Consider the following 19,864-nt stretch of genomic DNA (forward strand, 5'->3'; position numbering starts at 1 on the left):
TCTCTTCTCTCCTCCTCTCTCTCTCCCTCCTCCCTCTTTCCCTCCCTCCTCCCTCCCTCCCTCCTCTCCCTCCCTCCCTCTCTCTCCTTCTCTCTCCCTCTCCTTCCCTCTCTATCCCTCCCTCTCTCTCCCTCTCTCCCGTCCTCCCTTCCTCTCTCCCGTCCTCCCTCTCTCTCTCCCTCCCCTTCCTCCCTTCCTCCCTCCCTCCCTCTCTCTCCCTCTCTACCTCACTCTCTCCCTCTCGCTCCCTTTCACTCTCGCTCTCTCTTCCTCTTTCTCCCTCCTTCCCTCTCTCTTCCTCTCGCTACCTCCTTCTCTCCTCTCTCTCCCTTCTTCCCTCTCTCTCCCTCTCTATCCCTCCCTCTCTCTCCCTCCTTCCCTTCCTCCCTCCCTCTCTCCCTCCCTTCCAGAAGTCTCCATGATAGAATGTGTCTGTGTCAGAACTTGTTGCTATGGTGATTTCCACAGTGCAGGGGTAGTGAGGGGGAGACAGTGTCTTCCATGGGTCAAACATATACATGTAATGATAATTAATACTCTTAAGTTTGTTCTGTAAGTCACAAACCGTGGGTCCAAACGGCAAAATATTATGATCACCAGAGAGATAAAAGTCTGGCGAACGCATTGATGTGTTTTTTATGTTTGTGGTATGAAATAAATGGGACACAGAGCAGGTAACAAACAGGGAACCATCTGCATACTTCAGATACTTTTTTCAGTTTCTGTCGGCAGTTGGTATCAAGAGAGCCAAAAGTGTACGTCTGTTGGATTCCATAGTTACATGTCTGCGACCGGCACAAAAGTTCCTACATTTTGACCAACTATGGTGTATAAAGAGAGAAAACTGTAGGGTAGACAGGAATTTGTTTGGAAAACTTTCAAAGAATCATAATGCAGCTTCACCCTCTAGCGCTCAGCATTCTCTCCCCATACAAACACAATGGAAAATCTCAACCGGTCTGAAGAAGTACTGCAGCTTCATTTTTGTTACAGTTTCTATCGGCAGTTGGTTTCAAAATAACAAAAAGTAAAGGTCCGGTGGTTTCCAGAGTCACATGTCTGCGACCGGGACAAGATTTCCTACATCTTGACCAACTATGATGTATGTAGAGTGAAAATTGTACATGACAGAGCAGTTTGTTTGTAAACAAATTTCAGCGAATCGTACTGCAAATCCACTATTTCTATCGGCAGTTGGAGTGTCTAGAGCAAAAAGTCTACGTCCGGTGGATTCCATAGTCACATGTCTGCCACCGCTACAAGATTTCCTACATTTTGACCAAGTATGATGTATGAAGAGTCAAAACTGTAGGAGTGAGACCAGTTTGTTTGGAAAAATTTCCGAGAAACGTACTTCAGCTCCCCACTCTAACTCCCACTCTAACTCTCAACATTCCGGCCCCATACACACACATTGGAAAATCTGAAACGGTCTGAAAAGAGGACGATACGTAAACTGTGATTTCGTAGAAACCGTGCTTTATATCCGAATGCCCATTCAGCCCAATAAAGGCCAAAGTCTTGTCTTCGGTTTAAACTTTTAATCTTTTTTCTAGATTAAAGTATGGCGATACAGCATGGTCCCAAAGACGAGTTGTTTTGAGCGATGTTAAGCGATTTCCCGACGATTTCCCATTAAAGTCTATGGGAAATTTTGCGCGTTTTTTTGCCGATTTCGTGAAAACCGTGCGGCAAATCTCTTAGAAAACACATAGCACACCATTCCCGAGCGTTACCCACGTGATGATGTCATGTGTGTGCGCGTGTTGGCAACGTCACTAGTATCGGGACAAAAATGTGGCAGAAGATGAAGAATAATAATAATAATAATAACTAGAGAATGCAATTTCTGAAGAAATTGTGGTGTGAATGCTGTATGTTGAAAGGCTGATGCTACACTGCTGATTGCTGACTTGAATTGTGTTAGAAGAAGGTAAAGTAGTGAGAATAGTTGAAAAAGTGGGAATGGTTTTAATAGTATGAATTACTTTGAAAAGTTGAATAATACCGAGAACGTTTGAAAGATGTGGAATATAATGATTTCATATTTTTAGTTAATTTTAAGATGAAGCAGAATTTGAATAAAGAAGCAGCTAAAGGAGAATGAATGAGTTTGAAAAGCAGGAAATATGTCATATTGGGTAATCTCAATCAACTGACACACGTACAAATGCACGACACACACACACACACACACACACACACACACACACACACACACACACACACACACACACACACACACACACACACACACAGGAGTGGTGATGGTGCAGTGGATTTTAAAAATGCCTTTGGTGTGGGAGACCTGGGTTTGATTCCCACTGTGATACATCAACCAATGTGTCCCTGAGCAAGGCACTTAACCCCTAGTTGCTCCAGAGGCGTGTGACCTCTGACATATATAGCAATTGTAAGTCGCTTTTGAGAAAAGCATCAGCTAAATTACATGTAATGTAATGTAACACTCACAGGCACTTACAAAAACACAAACAGGAGGATGGTAAGATAGGAAAAGGAGAGGAGGAAAGGAGGAGAGGAAGAAAGGAGGAGAGGAGTAGTGGCACACCTTTGTTAGTCCTTCTTCGAGCTCGGAAACCGTAACTCTTATCTCTTAATGTTTAATACACACACACACACACACAGACAAAGTGACACACACACACACACACAGACATAGAGAGACACACACACACACACACACACAGACAGAGACACACACATACACACAACCAAACACAAACACAAAGACAGAGACATACACACAAACACAAGCACACACACAACCTCTTCGAGCTCGGAAACCGTAACTCTTATCTCTTAATGTTTAATACACACACACAGACAAAGAGAGAGAGACACACACACAGACACACAACCACACAGACAGAGATATACACACAAACACAACCACACACACAACCACACGCTCACAACCACACAAACAGTCACACATTGTCACTTCACAGCAACAGCTTAACATGTCAGGGATCAGGTCACATGACCAACTGCAGTTAAAGGTTGCTATGGCGACTCTTGTCTCAGAGAGGCCTTCTCACAGAAAGGAGACTCTAATGCACCTTTGATAGTCCTGCTCCTAGCTCAAAAACCCTAACTCCTATCTCTTATTGTTTAATACTGTGAGAGACATAACACCCTGCTGATCATCCTGTCCAAGAATGGTGTGTGTGGTGTAAGAAATGTGAGGACAGCAGCTGTCTGAAAAGGGCCTGTTTCTCTTCTCCTCCTGGCATTTCTGGTAGGATTTAGTACAGGAGGCAGTGCGGCAGTTGGTGGAGATGGCTTCACTTGGAAGCTCATTGTGCCTCGTGTGAAAGTCATATTGCCTCCTTGAGCACATTGTTAGAAAGGGCACGAGATTACCTACATTTTGATGTAAACGTAATGTATGAAGAGTTAAAACTGTGCATGGTAGCGCAAGGTTAAAAAAAATTAGCTTCTGTAATTAGTTTGAATGTCTTTGTAAAGTTGAATAATACCGAGAATGTTTGAAAGATGTGGAATATAATGATTTTATATTTTTAGTTAATTTTAAGATGAAGCAGAATTTGAATGAAGAAGCAGCTAAAGGAGAATGACTAAGTCTGAAAAGCAGGAAATATGTCATATTTCTGACTTGAATTGTGTTGGAAGAAGGTAAAGTAGTAAGAATAGTTGAAAAAGTGGGAATGGGTTTAATAGTATGAATGTCTTAGAAAAGTTGAATAATACCTAGAATGTTTGAAAAGTGTGGCATGTTTTAATTGTTTTTAGTTGAAAAAGTGGGAATGGGTTTATTAAGTATAAATTTCATTGAAAAGTATAATATGAATAATGTCTTTAGTATGTGGAATATCTTGTTTTTGAAAAAGGCTGAATGTCTTTTGAAAAGTTGAATAATGCCCAGAAAGTTTGAAAGATGTGGAATATAATGATTTTATATTTTTAGTTAATTTTACGATGAAGCAGAATTTGAATAAAGAAGCAGCTAAAGGAGAATGAATGAGTTTGAAAAGCAGGAAATATGTCATATTAGGTAATCTCAATCAACTGACACACGTACAAATGCACACACACACACACACACACACACACACACACACACACACACACACAGGAGTGTTGATGGTGCAGTGGATTTTAAAAATGCCTTTGGTGTGGGAGACCTGGGTTTGATTCCCACTGAGATACATCAACCAATGTGTCGCTGAGCAAGGCACTTAACCCCTAGTGGCTCCAGAGGTGTGCGACCTCTGACATACTGTATATAGCAATTGTAAGTCGCTTTTGATAAAAGCATCAGCTAAATTACATTTAATGTAACACTCACTTACAAAAACACACACAGGAAGATGTTAAGATAGGAAAAGGAGAAGAAAAGGAGAGGAGGAGAAGAGTAAAGGAGGAGAGGAAGAAAGGAGGAGAGGAGTAGTGGCACACCTTTGATAGTCCTGCTTCGAGCTCGGAAACCCTAACGTTTATCGCTTAATGTTTAATACACACACTCACAGACAAAGAGAGAGACACAGACAGAGACACACACATACACACAACCACACAGAGATATACACACAAACACAACCACACAATCAACTACACACTCACAACCACACAAACAGTCACACATAGTCATGTCACAGCAACAGCTTAACATGTCAGGGATCAGATCACATGACCAACTGCAGTTAAAGTTGCCATGACTACTCCTATTTCAGAGAGTTCTAGTATGAATGGAAATTAAAAGATGTATAAAACTCAGTTAATGAAAGATTATCCATAAACCTAAGGAATAATTCACCATTAGTATACACACTAAAAACTCCTGGGTTATTTTGTCAACCCAGTTTCTGGGTTATTTGTGTTGGGTTAAAATTATGGGTTATTTTTTCAGAGAGTAACCCATTTTCTGGGTTATAGGGCTAATATTTGACCCATTGCCTGGGTTGTTTGGGTTTCTGGGTTATTTTTCAAAGAGTAACCCATGTTCTGGGTTATAGGCTGCTTTCTCTCTTCTTGGCCGCTTTCCCTCTCTCCCTCCTCTCTCTCTCTCTCTCTTCTACAATGTATTTTTCGGTTAGTTGTCTTGACATCGGACCAGCTTATTTTCTCCTCTAAACGACACTTTGGTTCCTGGGGCAGGGAGGCGAGGTAAGCATTTTCATCTTACTGGTAGTTTGTTGCAGAAAATGTGCTTGTTTAAACCGCGGCTTCTAAAATAAACTATCTTACGTTCCATTAGCTAACTTAACTAGCTAGCTACCTAGCTTGCTTGTGAAGAGTAACTGACATTTACGTTTTTCAAAGGAGTTGTTAATGGAGACATGTCAATGCTGTATCGTTGTTATTTATCTATCTAGCGCTGTCTGTTTGCACATTGCATAAAATAAACGTTATCTAAGTAAGTAAGTTATCGGTTTTCTTTTTATTAAGATGTATCTGAGTCACTGTATGCTAAATTGGCTGGCTAGCTAGCTAGCTAGCCTTATATAATGATATAGCTTACGCTAAAACGTAGATAACATTGATTTAGCTCGGTTTAAGAAGATGTTTATGAATAAAACGTTACTAACGATAGCTAATCCACCCACCGTTAGAAATGTACGGACATTATTATTATTGGATATTTTCTTGCTGAAAAGTGAACATGCAGAAAAAGGAGGGAAATTTGTATTCAGCTATCACGTAGCCTATTTTGAATGCTCACGTTACCACGTTGGATGTATTTTTAATTGTTTGTTAACGTTACTAAAAGTTATGTATTAAGTACTTTATGTAGTTCCTTTTAAATAAAAAATGCAAAAATGTAATGCTGACAAATCGCCGGTTCCGCCCGGGGCTGTGGTGTACTTCTGATTTATACACAACTCCCTGGAAGTTATCTCTGTACATTTATTTTTAAGGATGAATATACAGAAAAAATTTGTAGAGTAGATTACACTCGTTTTTAAAGGAGGGAAATTTGGGAGGGAAAATCTATTTTTTTTTTTTAGGTATAACCTTTTACATAAATCAGGCTTTGAATTATATATGAATTAATCCCTAATGTAAAAACCTTAACAATATAGAGAGGAAGGTAACAAATAGACAGGGTAAAATAAACATGTAATTGTGTATCTGTTTTTTTGTAATAGTCTGAAAGAAGAAAAATAGCCCTCAGCCTCAGCAGCATCAGCCTCCTCCTCAACACACACAGGAGCAGCTAGACCCTATTGGGGAGCAGCCTCCGTTCATGCTGCTGGACCAGCAGGAAATGGAGCAAGAGTCAGGAACAAACCTGAAAAACCTCTTCCGGGGCAGTGGACGTAGCCCTGGAATAAGGAACCTGAAATTCCCTCCTTCAATTGGTAAGAAAGAAAAGTAGTACAAATATATGTGTTCTACCTCAATGTTAAATGTTACTCAGATTATTTAAAATATGTGTTCACAGAAGACCTCCAGGACTACCAGCGGTACCATGAGGGCAGCTGCCCCCCTTCCAAGCAGCTGGAAAATGCACAGTCCAAAGTGTCGAGGGTCAGGTCTTTTATATTTTACCTGGCTAAGGGACAGACTGTATTGTTCAGTTTGCTATTTTAAGGAACATTGATGGCATCCAAAAGTAAGTGTGACTTTCCATGTGAATTATTGTGAAGTGGTTATGACACACACCCGATGTGAACAGTGACTAACTCAAAGCCTATGTTTCTGCAGATACACAGCCCACCTCCAGTCCCCAGGCAAGACCATCACACACGGCACATTTCTACCTGAGAACCATACACAGCAGTTCCTTTAAATACTCACCCCCCCCCCCCCCTCTCCCCTCGGGGGGGGGTGTGCCCCCGTCACAAAGTGCATCACGGACACAACCAGGAACGTTGTCCTGCACCTGCTGGCAGTGAAAAGCCACAAGAAGGCCAGGATAATATCCTGTGAGGACCTGAAGCGGTGTCAGGAGGGGGCCACACTGAGGATCCCAGAGCTGCTGGGTAGTGTGCATCCCTCTTTCCAAAATAGTGAAAATAGTCCATCTCCAACAGAAGCCTGCCGTGCATAGTGATATGTCCTTGTTTGTGTATGTTTCTTCCCCTTCGTGTGCTGAAATACTTTTTATACACACACCGTCGCCGCGGTACCGTTTTTATGGCTACTTTGCGGCTTTCACAGCCTCCATTACGGTCATTGCCCAGGGGGATTGGTAACCTCTGGGTTTGCGAGGTCAAAGAGGCCGCAGAGGCGCACAGGCCTGGCGATGATGGTTTTGTGATCTCTGTAAGTATAAAAATCTGTGTCCTGTTGTCATCACTGCTTGTGAGTCTGTTGTTTTTGTTAATGTTTCCTCTGAAAGAGTCCGTCCATTTTCTGTGTATTGCAGATCAGGGAACACAAGACTAACAAGTCCTTTGGGGTGGCCCAAATGTTCTTAGAGACTTACGAGTTTCGATGGCTGGTTCGGTGGCTGCAGCTGCGGGTGGCCAGCAAGCCACCGAACCAGCTGGTTTTCTTCACGGCTGGGAAGGGCCGGCCGCATGCTAAAACTTCTTGCACCACCTGCAGGTAGCGGGGCGGAGATCTGCATTAAAGGGTCCCCAACTTCACTGACCCGAGGACCGCCCGTGTCTGCTCATGTAAGTTCTCCTCAGTCACTTATCTGTTCATGCTGGATTTCATTAAAACTCTTCTGGCTTAACTAACCATAGCAATCTTTTCTCTTCTACTGTTTTAAGGTCAAGAACAACCTTCTGTCGGGCGGCAGAAGATGGTGGCCACCTCTTATGTGCCACAACATTACCACCGCTGACTGCTTCCGCCCTCAGCCGACCGTGGCCCAGTCAAAGAGGATGAGGGAGCATTTCCGTCAGCCCTCACCCACACCGTGCCCTCACCGGAACAACCAGAAGCCTCCTCCTCCTCCTCCCCCACCAGGAAGAGTTACCGCAAGCCTGAGTCCTCCTCCAGTTCCTCGGGACTGGAGAAGGAGAGGGAGTTTATGGCGAGGCTGCAAAATATAAGTAAAACTCTAAGATATGTACTTTAAAGACTCAGTCCATTTATGTCTGTTACACCAGACCTCACTCTGTGTTTTGTGTTTGTGTTTCCTCAACAGACACCAGAGAAGGCCCGAGAAGTCTCGTGAACACGCCAGTGTGCTTCAACCTAACTTGTGTGGTGGGAAATGTCTTCAGCCACACCGGAAAATAAGTGTTTTGTTTTTTTAATACTTTGCTTTTGTATGAGCTGGATTATACAGTACACCAAACGTATTATGAATAAAACAACATGGATATTCCATTGCTATGGATTTCTTACTGACATTTCAGGAACATTTATGACGGGTCGGGATATTGCCATCCTTGTGTAACCCAGACTAAAAGGTACACAGGCATAGATTCACAAGGGAGTGGAGGGGGGCATTTTATAGCATTTTGATAAGATGCATAGTGATATTAATCAAATACAGTAATGCACACAAAAGAAATCTATGGTTTCTATGGGAGAAAAACAAACATTATGTACATTAGCCATGCCCTACAGGAATTGGGATTTTGTACGTTGATACATTTTGAAACCACTACATGATACATGATGTATGTTCTAATGTCTAAGTTTTACATAAATTAAATAATTTGCAAATATATCTATGTGTATGTTGTCAGTCATTGTACATTTAGGTTGAAATTGAGTGATGCTTGACATTGAAATCATATCAAAATATGTCAATACATTTTGACGTAATTTTGACGTCAATGTTTGATGTCATATTGATGTTAAATTGACATCAAATGCTCACTGGGAAGTGTGTGTGTTTCTTTCCTTTTTATATAGATTTTAATTTAATTTAATGCAATACAAATGTAAAAGTGCTTAAAGTGTGTAATATAATGTAAAAATGTTTTATTTTCTGAAATAAGGCATACTGGCATAGTAACCCAAGTTAGGTTATTTTTGACCCAACTCCTGGGTTAAAAAGGGACCAACTAATTTCTGGGTTATTTCAACCCAGAAAATTGGGTTGTTCTTTTGACCCAGAAGTTGGGTTATTTTAACGAAACATTTGGGTCAGGTATTTAACCCAGAAGTTGGGTTATATTAACTACACTGTTGGGTTATTTTAACCCAAGATTTGGGTCAAATATTTAACCCAGAAGTTGGGTTATATTAACTACACTGTTGGGTTATTTTAACCCAAGATTTGGGTCAAATATTTAACCCAGAAGTTGGGTCAAAAAGAATAACCCAATTTTCTGGGTTGAAATAACCCAGAAATTAGTTGGTCCCTTTTTAACCCAGGAGTTGGGTCAAAAATAGCCCATTATGGGTTATTTTTGACCCAGGAGTTTTTAGTGTGTAGGAGAGGATGGAGGAGGAGACGTGTAGGAGAGGAAGAAAGGAGAGGAGTTACACACACACACACACACACACACACACACACACACACAGACAAACACAGGAAGAGGAGAAGAGCGGAAGAGGAGAAGAGAAAAGGAGGAGAGGATTAGAGAAAGAAGAGAGGAAGAAAGGAAAGGAGTTACACACACACACACACACACACACACCAACAGACAGACACAGGAAGATGAGAAGAGAGGAAGAGGAGAAGAGAAGAGGAGGAGAGAAGTAGAGAAAGAAAAGAGGAAGAAATGAAAGGAGTTACACACATAACAGACAGACAGAAACACAGGAAGAGAGGAAGAAAGGAAGAAAGGAAAGGAGATAACACACACACACACACACACACACACACACACACACCAACAGACAGAGGAAGAGAGGAATATAGGAAGAGGAAAAGGAGAAGAGAAGGGAAAAGGATGACAGGAGAGGAGTAGACTAGGAACAGTAGCTTCACACCATTGGTCAACATGACAGGGACCAACTGCAGTTAAAGGTTGCTATGACGACTCTTCTCACAGAAACAAAGCTCTGATGCACCTTTGATAGTCCTGCTCCTAGCTCAAAAACCCTAACTCCTATCTCTTAATGTTTGATACTGTGAGAGACATAACGCCCTGCTGATCATCCTGTCCAAGAATGGTGTGTGTGGTGTAAGAAATGTGAGGACAGCAGCTGTCTGAAAAGGGCCTGTTTCTCTTCTCCTCCTGGCATTTCTGGTAGGATTTAGTACAGGAGGCAGTGCGGCAGTTGGTGGAGATGGCTTCACTTGGAAGCCCATTGTGCCTTGTGTTAAAGTCGGATTGCCTCCCTAAGCACATCGTTAGAAAGGGCACAAGATTTCCTACATTGTGATGTAAAAGTTATGTATGAAGAGTTAAAACTGTGTATGGTATCGCGAGGTAAAGAAAATCCAGCTTCTGCCTCTTTCCACTCTGTCAGTTGGGCCCTGCCCTCTGAGTCCGAACATTCCATCCCATACACACCAATGTAAAAATGGCAGAAAGGTATTTTTTCTAAGCCTCGATGAAGACAGATTATTTTAAAAAGTATTAATGGTATTTGAAAGTTGAATACCAACACTGAATGTATGAAAGATGGGGAACGTTTTAAAGTTTGAATGGAGTTTCTCGGTGAATGTATGAATGAGTAGCTAGCAGTTGAAAATGTATGAAAATGTGTCAACTTTGAAACATTTTTCCATCCGCTTTAATGGGGAAAAAATGTCCGCTAAAGGTTGAAAATCTCGGAAATTATAAATGTTATGAATAATAAAAATAGTAGCACGCCATTCTGAATCAAGCCGAACGTTTTGATGTATGAATGAAGTTTCTATGTTGAAAAATGTGGAAGCAGTTAATGAGCAAAAATCCGGCGGAAGAATAAGAATAAACTAGAAAATGCATTTCCTGCAGAAAATGCGTGGGAATGCTGAACAGCTGAATTGCTAAAGCTAAACTGGTTGAATAGCTTAAATCTGTAAGAAGAAGTTGAAGTAGTCAAAATAGTTGAAAAAGCCGAAATCGTTTTAATTAAAGTATGAATTTCATTAAAAAGTTAAAACTTTATGCTAAACTGAACTGTTTGCTTTAAATGTTGAATAATGACAAAATGTGTAGAACATTGTGAGGTGTGAGTAGATTTTCTAACTGATAATGACTCACATATGCAGAAATATGAAACAAATTAATACTGTAATACTGTTAAAGATGAAAGTTGAAAAGGCTGAAAGAAGAATATTTTTATTATTATCAGATATATACACTGCATAGAACGAAAAAGATCAATCTAGCTGAGATGAGATGTGAAAATATATTAGGGGGAAAAACCTTGGCTGAACAAGAAGAAAGAGAGGAAAGAGACAAGGAGAGAAAGAGAGAAGAAAGAAGAGCAGGAGAGAGGAGAGAAGAGAAGAGAGAGGAGAGAAAGAGAATAAAGAGAGGAGAGAAAGAATAAAGAGGAGAGAGAGAGGAAAGAGGAAAGAGAGGAGAGAAAAAAGAGAGGAAAGATAGAAAAATTAGAAAGAGAGCAACTTTGACTAAAATTTACTAAAAAGGCTTAAAGTTTAACTGTCTGTGAAAGGGTTGTCATGGCTACTAAGTGTCTGTGACGCTGTTTATAAACATGCTTTGTGTATGTGTGTCTGTGTATGTCTGCATGTGTGTGTGTTTGGTGTGTTGGTGTGTGTTTTGTGTTTTCTGTGTGTCTTGTGTGTTTGTGTGCTTGTTCTGTGTGTCTCTCTGTGTTTTTTCTGTGTGTGTGTAGGTGTGTGTCTGTCTGTGTGTGCTTGGTGTGTATCTGTGTGTGCTTCTGTGTTGCGTGTGTGTGTCTGTGTGTCTGTCTGTGTGTGTGTTTGTGTGTCTGTGTCTCTGTGTGTCTTTGTGTGTGTGTGTGTGTGTGTGTAGTGTGTGTGTTTTCTCTCTGTCTGTGTGTGTGTGTGTGTGTGTGGTGTGTTTGTGTATAGTGTGTTTGTGTGTTTGTGTGTGTAGGTGTGTCTGTCTGTCTGTCTGTGTGTGAGTATCTGTTGTGTGTGTCTGTCTGTGTGTGTGTGTGTATCTGTGTGTGTCTGTCTGTCTGTGTGTGTGTGTGTATCTGTGTGTGTGTCTGTGTGTGTGTGTGTGTATAGGTGTGTGTCTGTGTGTGTCTTTGTGTGTGTGTCTGCTAAACTGGATGAATAGCTTAAATACGTAAGAATAAGTTGAAGTAGCAGAGTGGTTGAAAAAGTATAACAACATCCTGCACTGGGACACATTGATTGATGTACCACAGCAGGATTCGAACCGTTTTCTGTCGCCCACACCAAAGTCCAGCAGAATAACCACTGGGCTATCTTTAGATGAGGCAAGCAATGGTCCTTCTTTATTTATAAAGCCTCCCTTTGATCATTGATCGCCACACCTAATGAGTGAGAGACAGTGTGAGAGAACCCTTCAAACAAGCCTTAATAAATCCACAACAGTAAATGCTATCGAAACAGGGACTTGACCGTTAGAGGCAAACGGCCTTTGTGAACGTGATCGGTATAAAATTTATATGGATAAACATAAAAATGTGGGGGCCGCCATTTAAAAGTGGTTCGTTCTGCTCTTCGGCTGGAAAATATATGGACGCTTTTATCATTGGGCGGATGGACAGAAATTTGTTGATCTCGTCATTTGGAAGCTCGCTGAGCCAAAAGTATGAGACGTATCACATGACTGAGCAGATTTTCTGAAACTAGACAAAAATACCTACGTTTTGATGTATAAATTGTGTGTATAGTACAGATATTGTGGGCGTTAGAGCAGTTTACAGACAAGGAACTAAGATAATTTTTTTCAAGCTTCACCTCTAGCTGTGATGTCATCCACTCTAGCAAACGCAATACACACCCTGTTTAATCGAGCAAAATTTCATGAAATAATCACTAAACTTAAACAGATTTTTCATAAAAACTGTAAAATATATCAACCTGAAAAGTAGACCCCAGATAGCTGAATATTTTGTGAACAGTTTAAAGTTTGAATCACGTATGTAGGTGGAAGAATGTAGGAGGAGATACATTTTGAAGCAGAAGAAGATTTTAAGGAGTTGAACCCTGCTCTCATTGACTTTAATGTTAAAAAAAAGTGTTAAAAAGCTTAAAATTTGAAAAAGTATAAATAGTAGAAAGAAAGTTGAAGAAGTCCCATCATTAGCTGAAAGAGCTGAACATTTGAAAAGTTGAATGGTTTAAATAGGTGAAAGTATGCAGAAGTTACAGAGAGCCAAAAAACGTACGGAAGACGGAATAATAACTAGAAAATGCATTTCCTGCAGAAAATGCGTGGGAATGCTGAACAGCTGAATTGCTAAAGCTAAACTGGTTGAATAGCTTAAATCTGTAAGAAGAAGTTGAAGTAGTCAAAATAGTTGAAAAAGCCGAAATCGTTTTAATTAAAGTATGAATTTCATTAAAAAGTTAAAACTTTATGCTAAACTGAACTGTTTGCTTTAAATGTTGAATAATGACAAAATGTGTAGAACATTGTGAGGTGTGAGTAGATTTTCTAACTGATAATGACTCACATATGCAGAAATATGAAACAAATTAATACTGTAATACTGTTAAAGATGAAAGTTGAAAAGGCTGAAAGAAGAAATATTTTTATTATTATCAGATATATACACTGCATAGAACGAAAAAGCATCAATCTAGCTGAGATGAGATGTGAAATATATTAGGTGAAAAAACTGGGGCTGAACAAGAAGAAAGAGAGGAAAGAGACAAGGAGAGAAAGAGAGAAGAAAGAAGAGCAGGATAGAGGAGAGAAGAGAAGAGAGAGGAGAGAAAGAGAATAAAGAGAGGAGAGAAAGAATAAAGAGGAGAGAGATAGGAAAGAGGAAAGAGAGGAGAGAAAAAAGAGAGGAAAGATAGAAAAAATTAGAAAGAGAGCAACTTTGACTAAAATTGACTAAAAAGGCTTAAAGTTTGACTGTCTCTGAAAGGCTTGTCATGGCTACTAAGTGTCTGTGACGCCGTTTATAAACATGCTTTGTGTTGTGTGTTGTTGTCTTGTGTGTGTGTGGTGTCTGTGTCGCGTGTTTTTGGTGTGTGTCTGTGTGTTTGTGTTTGTGTTTTGTGTGTGTCTGTGTTTCTGTGTGGGGTCTTTGTGTGTGCGTATGTGTGTGTGTAGGTGTGTGTGTCTGTCTTGTGGTGTGTGTGTGTGTATAGGTTGTGTTGTGTGTGTGTGTGTGTGTGTGTGTGTAGGTGTGTGTCTGTCTGTCTGTGTGTGTGTGTGTATCTGTGTGTGGGTTCGTGTGGTGTGTGTATAGGTGTAGCGTCTGTGTGTGTTTGTGTTTTTTTGTGCGTGTGTGTGTATAGGTGTGTGTCTGTGTGTGTTTTTGTGTGTGTCGTGTGTGTGTGTGTTTTGTTGTGTGTGTCTGCTAAACTGGATGAATAGCTTAAATACGTAAGAATAAGTTGAAGTCGCGAGAGTGGTTGAAAAAGTACAACAACATCCTACACTGGGACACATTGATTGATTTACCACAGCAGGATTTGAACCCTGGTCCCCCACACCAAAGCCCTGCAGCATAACCACTGAGCTATCTTTAGATCAGACAAGGCAAGGTCCTTCAGTATATATAAAGCCTCCCTTTGATCATTAATCGCCACACCTAATATGAGAACATATGAAAAACCTCTAAACATAGCCTAACGAAACAGCGACTTGACCGTTAGAGACAAACGGCCTTTGTGAACGTATCGGTATAAAAATCTATATGGATAAACAAAAAATGTGGGCATGTCGCGATTTAAAAAGTGGGTTCGCCGAGTGTTTCGCTGGAAATTATCCAAGAGTTTGAACATTGGAGCCAATGGAGATAGATCCTGGACCTCTTGTCATTTTGGAAGCTCAACCAGCCAAAAGTAAAAGGCGTATCACAACACTGAGCAGATTTTCTGAAACTAGACAAAAATACCTACGTTTTGATGTATAAATTGTGTATGACAAGTAGATATTGTGGGCGTGGAGAGCAGTTTACAGACAAGGAACTAAGATAATTTTTTCGGGCTTCACCCTCTAGCTGTGATGTCATCCACTCTAAGCAGCGGAATACACACCCTGTTTAATCGATAAAATTTCCTGAAATAATCAACTAAACTTAAACAGCTTTTTCAAAAAAACTGTAAAAGATATCAAACTGAAAAGCAGACCCCGGATAGCTGAATATTTTGTGAACATTTTAAGTTTGTTTGGCGTCTGTAGGTGAAAGTAGATAAGGAGTTGGAAACTTTTGGAGCAGAAGAAGATTTTAAGGGTTTGAAGTCTGCTCTCATTGACTTCAATGTAAAAAAATGTTAAAAAGCTTAAATTTTAAAAAAGTAAAATAAAAGTAAAAAAAGTTGAAGAAGTCCCATCATTAGCTGAAAGAGCTGAACATTTGAAAAGTTGAATGGTTTAAATAGCTGAAAGTATGCAGAAGTTACGGAGACCAAAAACGCGACGGAATAGAGTTTTAAAAATTAAAAAACTATAAAATGCATTTCCGCGCGAAAATGCGGGGAATGCTGAAAAGCTGAACTGCTAAAGCTAACTGGTTGAGTAGCTGAAATCTGTAAGAAGAAGTTGAAGAAGAAAAGTAGAATAGAAAAGTGGAAATCGTTAAAAAGTTCAAAGTTGACGCTAAATTGTTGGCTTTAAAACCTGAAAAATGACAAAATATGTAGAACATTGTGAAGTCTTTAGCTGAAGCTGAAGAATAGTTGAAAAAGTGGAAATTGGTTCAATAAGTTAAAGAAAGTAAGAGAGGGAGGGAGGAGGGATGGAGAAAGAAGAGAGAGAGAGAAAAGAGAGAGACAGGGGAGAGAGGGAGGGAGAAGGCGGGATGAGAGAGAAGGAGAGAGAGAGAAAAAGAGAGAGACAGAGAGAGATGGAGGGAGAAGGAGGGATGGAGAGAGGACAGAGAGAGGAGGGAGAAGGAGGGATGGAGAGAGGACAGAGAGAGAGAAAAGAGAGAGAAACAGGAGAGAGAGAGAAAGAAAAGAGAAACAGAGAGAGGGAGGGAAAGGGCGGGATGGAGAAAGGAAAGAGAGAGAGACAGAGAGGGAGGGATGGAGAGAGGACAGAGAGAGAGGGAGAAGGAGGGATGGAGAGAGAAAAGAGAGAGAAACAGAGAGATAGAGAGGGGGAGAGAGAAGACATTCAGAGAGAAGTGGAAGACCACTGTGCTGTGCTGCAGCTATTCAGAGTCCCTGAGAGCAAGCTCTCAAACAAAGCCTCACTGTGGCAACACCACAACTGCTATCAGTCAAATGACGTGATCCTGAGCACCACAAGGCCTTTGTGAACGTATCGGTATAAAAATTTATATGGATAAACGTAAAATGTGGTCATATCAGCGATTTCAAAAAGTGGTTTGTTCAGTGTTTCGCTGGGAAATATCCAGGAGTTTGATCATTGAAGCAAAATGGAGAACGAAATGGACATCTTGTCATTTGGAAGCTCAACCAGCCAAAAGTAAAAGGCGTATCACAAAACTGGAGCAGATTTTCCCCAGATTTTCAGACAGACAGACAGAAGTGGAACGCAAATGATATAGACTGATGATCATAGTTAGTCTAGTTAGTTGACCTCTACAGCAAGCCTGGAGTAATCAGGTAGACTGTCTGTGAAAGTGTTGTCATGGTTACTAAGGGCCGGGCAATGTTTATAAACATCTCTCTTGATCTGATAACGATAGCACCTGCTCTTATATATATGTCTCCTGTAGTACACGCCAGCACTTCAGACACTGAGAGCAGAAGAAATATTTTCATTATTATCAGAATATACCCTGCATAGAACCACAAAGCATCAATCTAGTTGAGATGAGATGTGAAATATATTAGGTGAAAAGAATGGGGCTGAAACAAGAAGAAAGAGGAAAGAGAGAGGGAGAGAAAGAGAGAAGAAAGGGAGCAGAAGAGAAGAGATGAGAAGAGAGAAGAGTGTGGTGTGTGTACGCAACGAGCCGGCGGTGTGTGTGTGTGGGGGAGTGTGGTTTGTGTGTGTGTGTTTGTGTGTGTGTTTTGTATGTGTGTCTGTCTTGTGTGTGTGTTTGTGTGTGTGTGTGTGTGTGTTATGCGTGTCTGTTTGTGTGTCTGTGTGTGTGTATATGTGTGTGTGTTTCATGCGTGCATGTGAGTGTTTGCAAAATAAAACATGAATAGCTGAATTGCTAAAGCTAAACTGGATGAATAGCTTAAAACCGAAAAAATAAGTTTAAGTAGTGAGAGTAGTTGAAAAGTCAAATAACACCTTAGCCAGGGACACAATGATGGATATGCCACAATGGGATTTGAACCCGGGCCCCCAACATCCGAGCTGGCCATAACCACTGGCGCGCATCTTCAGAACAGACAAACGTCTTTCCTTTAGTATTTATAAAGCCTCCCTTTGATCATTAATCGCCACACCTAATGAGTGAGGAGACAGTGTGAGAGAACCTCTCAAACAAGCCTTTAATAAATCCACAACAGTTAATGCTATCAAAACAGCGACTTGACTCGTTAGGAGGCACACGGCCTTGTGAATGCGTATCGGTATAAAATTTTATATGGATAAACATAAAAATGTGGGCATGTCAGCAATTTAAAAAGTGGGTTCGTTCTGCTCTTCGCTGGAAAATATGGACGCCTTTATCATTGTTGCTGATTGAGAGAAATTTGTTTTTCTCACATTTGAAGCTCGCTGAGCCAAAAGTATGAGATCTAATCAACAAAACTCGAGCACAGATTGTCTGAAACTAGACAAAAATACCTACGTTTTGATGTATAAATTTGTATATGACAAGTAGATATTGTGGGTGGGAGAGCAGCACAGACAAGGAAACTAAGATAATTTTTTTCAAGCTTCACCCTCTAGCTGTGATGTCATCCCTCCACCGCAAATGCAATACACAACCCTGTTTAATCGATAAAAACCCTAAAAAGATTACTAAACTTAAAGCGCTTCTTTCACAAAACTGTAAAAAGATATCAACCTGAAAAGTAGACCCGAATAGCTGAATATTTTGTGAAATATTTTAAATTTTGAATCACGTCTGTAGTGGAAGAATGTAGGAGGAGATACATTTTGAAGCAGAAGAGGATTTGAAGGATTTGAAGGCTGCCTCATTGACCTTTATTAAAAAAAAGTGTTAAAAAAGCTTAAAATTTGAAAAAGTATAAATAGTAGAAAAAAAAGTGAAGAAGTCCCATCATCACAGAAAGAGATGAACATTTGAAAAAAAGTTGAATGGTTCAAATAGTGAAAGTATGCAGAAGTTACAGAGAGCCAAAACGCAGAACGGTAAGGAAGGAAACTAGAAAATGCATTCCCGGAAATAAATGCCGAAGGGAATGCTGAATAGCGAATATGGACTAAAGCAACTCGGTGAATCAAGCTGAAAACTGTAAGTAGCTGGAAGCTGGAAATAGTGAGAATATAGAAAAGGGAAATGTTAAAAGGTAGCTTTAAAAGCTGAAAATAGACAAAATATGTGTAGAACATTGATAGAGTCTTCTTTAGCTGAAGAAATGGAAGAACAGTTGAAAAGTGGAAATTGGTTCAATAAGATTAAAGAAAGTAAGAGAGAGAGAAAAGAGAAACATGGAGAGAGGAGAGAGAAAAAAGAGAAAGAGACAGGAAAATAGGGAGGGGAGAAGGCGGGATGAGAGAGACAAACAGACAAAAAAAGAGAGGAAGGAGAGAGAAAGAGAGATGGGAGGGAGAAGGAGGGATGGAGAGAGGACAGAGAGAGAGAAAAGAGAGAGAAACAGGGAGAGAAAAGAAAAGACAAACAGAGAGTAGAGAGGGAGGGAGAAAGGATGGAGAAAGAAGGAGAGAGAGTGGCGGTAAATCTGAAAGAAGAAGAAGTTAAAACAGTGAGAATATTAGTGGAATAAAAGAAGGAAATGGTTAAAAATGATAGGATAGAAAGCGAAGAATGACAAAAATGGAATGAGAACATGTGAAGCTTTAGCGGAAGCTAAAGAATAGCAGAAAGTGGAAACAGAAACAAAGAAAGCAAGCAATGGAGGAGGACAAGTGAGAAACAGGAGGAAAAGATGGAGGAAGGAGAATGGAGGAAAAGAGAAAGAGACAGGAGAGAGGGAATGGAGTAAGGACACAAAGATGGAGAGGACAGAGGAAAAGGAGGAAACAAAGACAAACACATGAGGAAGAAAGGAAATACAACGGAAACAGCAATCACACATAAGGAGAAGGAGAGAAAAATGAGACAAGAGACACAAGAAGAGGAAAGAGGAAGAAAGAAGGAGAGAGATGAAGGAGGGGTAGTATTGGAAAGAGGAAAAGAGAATGATAGAAATATGGATAGATAAATGAAGGTGGAGAAGGCACAGAAGGAAGAAAAGGAAAAGAGGAGAAATAGTAGGAAGGAAGAGGGAAGGAGACAGGACAGAGGAGGGATTGAGCAAGGAGTGGATAATAGGAAATGAAAGATAGAGCGAGAAATGGACAGAGAGAGAAAAGAGGAGAGAGATGGTGGATGGCATGAAGAAAGAAATGGAAAGCATGGAAGCAGGAAGGACAGTGGAGGAGAGAACATGGAGTAGGATCTTGAACCAGACAATGTGGAGGAAATAATGGAAAAGTGGAGGAATATGGAGGAGTGGAAGAAAGAAATAATAAGGAGGAACACGAAAATCATGAGACCATAAGGAATGGAAGAATGGAATGGAAAAATGGGAAAGCTGGAGGAAGACATGGATGGAAGGAAGAAGAGCCATGGAAAGACAGAAGGAAATGAATGGAGAAGAAAGAAACCAACATGGAAGGAATGGAAGGTGGAAAGAGAATGGAATGGAAGGAATGGATGGAGGAATGGATGGAGGTGGAATGAAGAATGGATGGAAAAGAAGGAAGAGGAGAATAAGGAAAGTGGAACTATGGAATTGAATGGAAGGAAGGAAGAATAGTGGAATGGAAACAAATGGAAGAAGGAAGGAAGGAATGGAATGAAATGAATAATCGGAACGGAAGAG

At 40.5% G+C, this 19,864-nt stretch overlaps 1 long non-coding RNA gene across 1 annotated transcript; it reads left to right on the forward strand.

Annotated features, from left to right (window-relative positions):
- The first annotated feature begins 5,063 nt into the window (after window positions 1-5,063).
- LOC120571713 lies at window positions 5,064-6,730 on the forward strand. The gene is made up of 4 exons (XR_005641273.1): window positions 5,064-5,148; window positions 6,132-6,344; window positions 6,428-6,598; window positions 6,691-6,730. It is a non-coding gene; the product is annotated as an uncharacterized LOC120571713 (long non-coding RNA).
- The last annotated feature ends 13,134 nt before the right edge of the window (window positions 6,731-19,864 follow it).

This window comes from Perca fluviatilis, chromosome 13 (assembly GCF_010015445.1).
Source record: "Perca fluviatilis chromosome 13, GENO_Pfluv_1.0, whole genome shotgun sequence".
NCBI classification, from domain to species: Eukaryota; Metazoa; Chordata; class Actinopteri; order Perciformes; family Percidae; genus Perca; species Perca fluviatilis.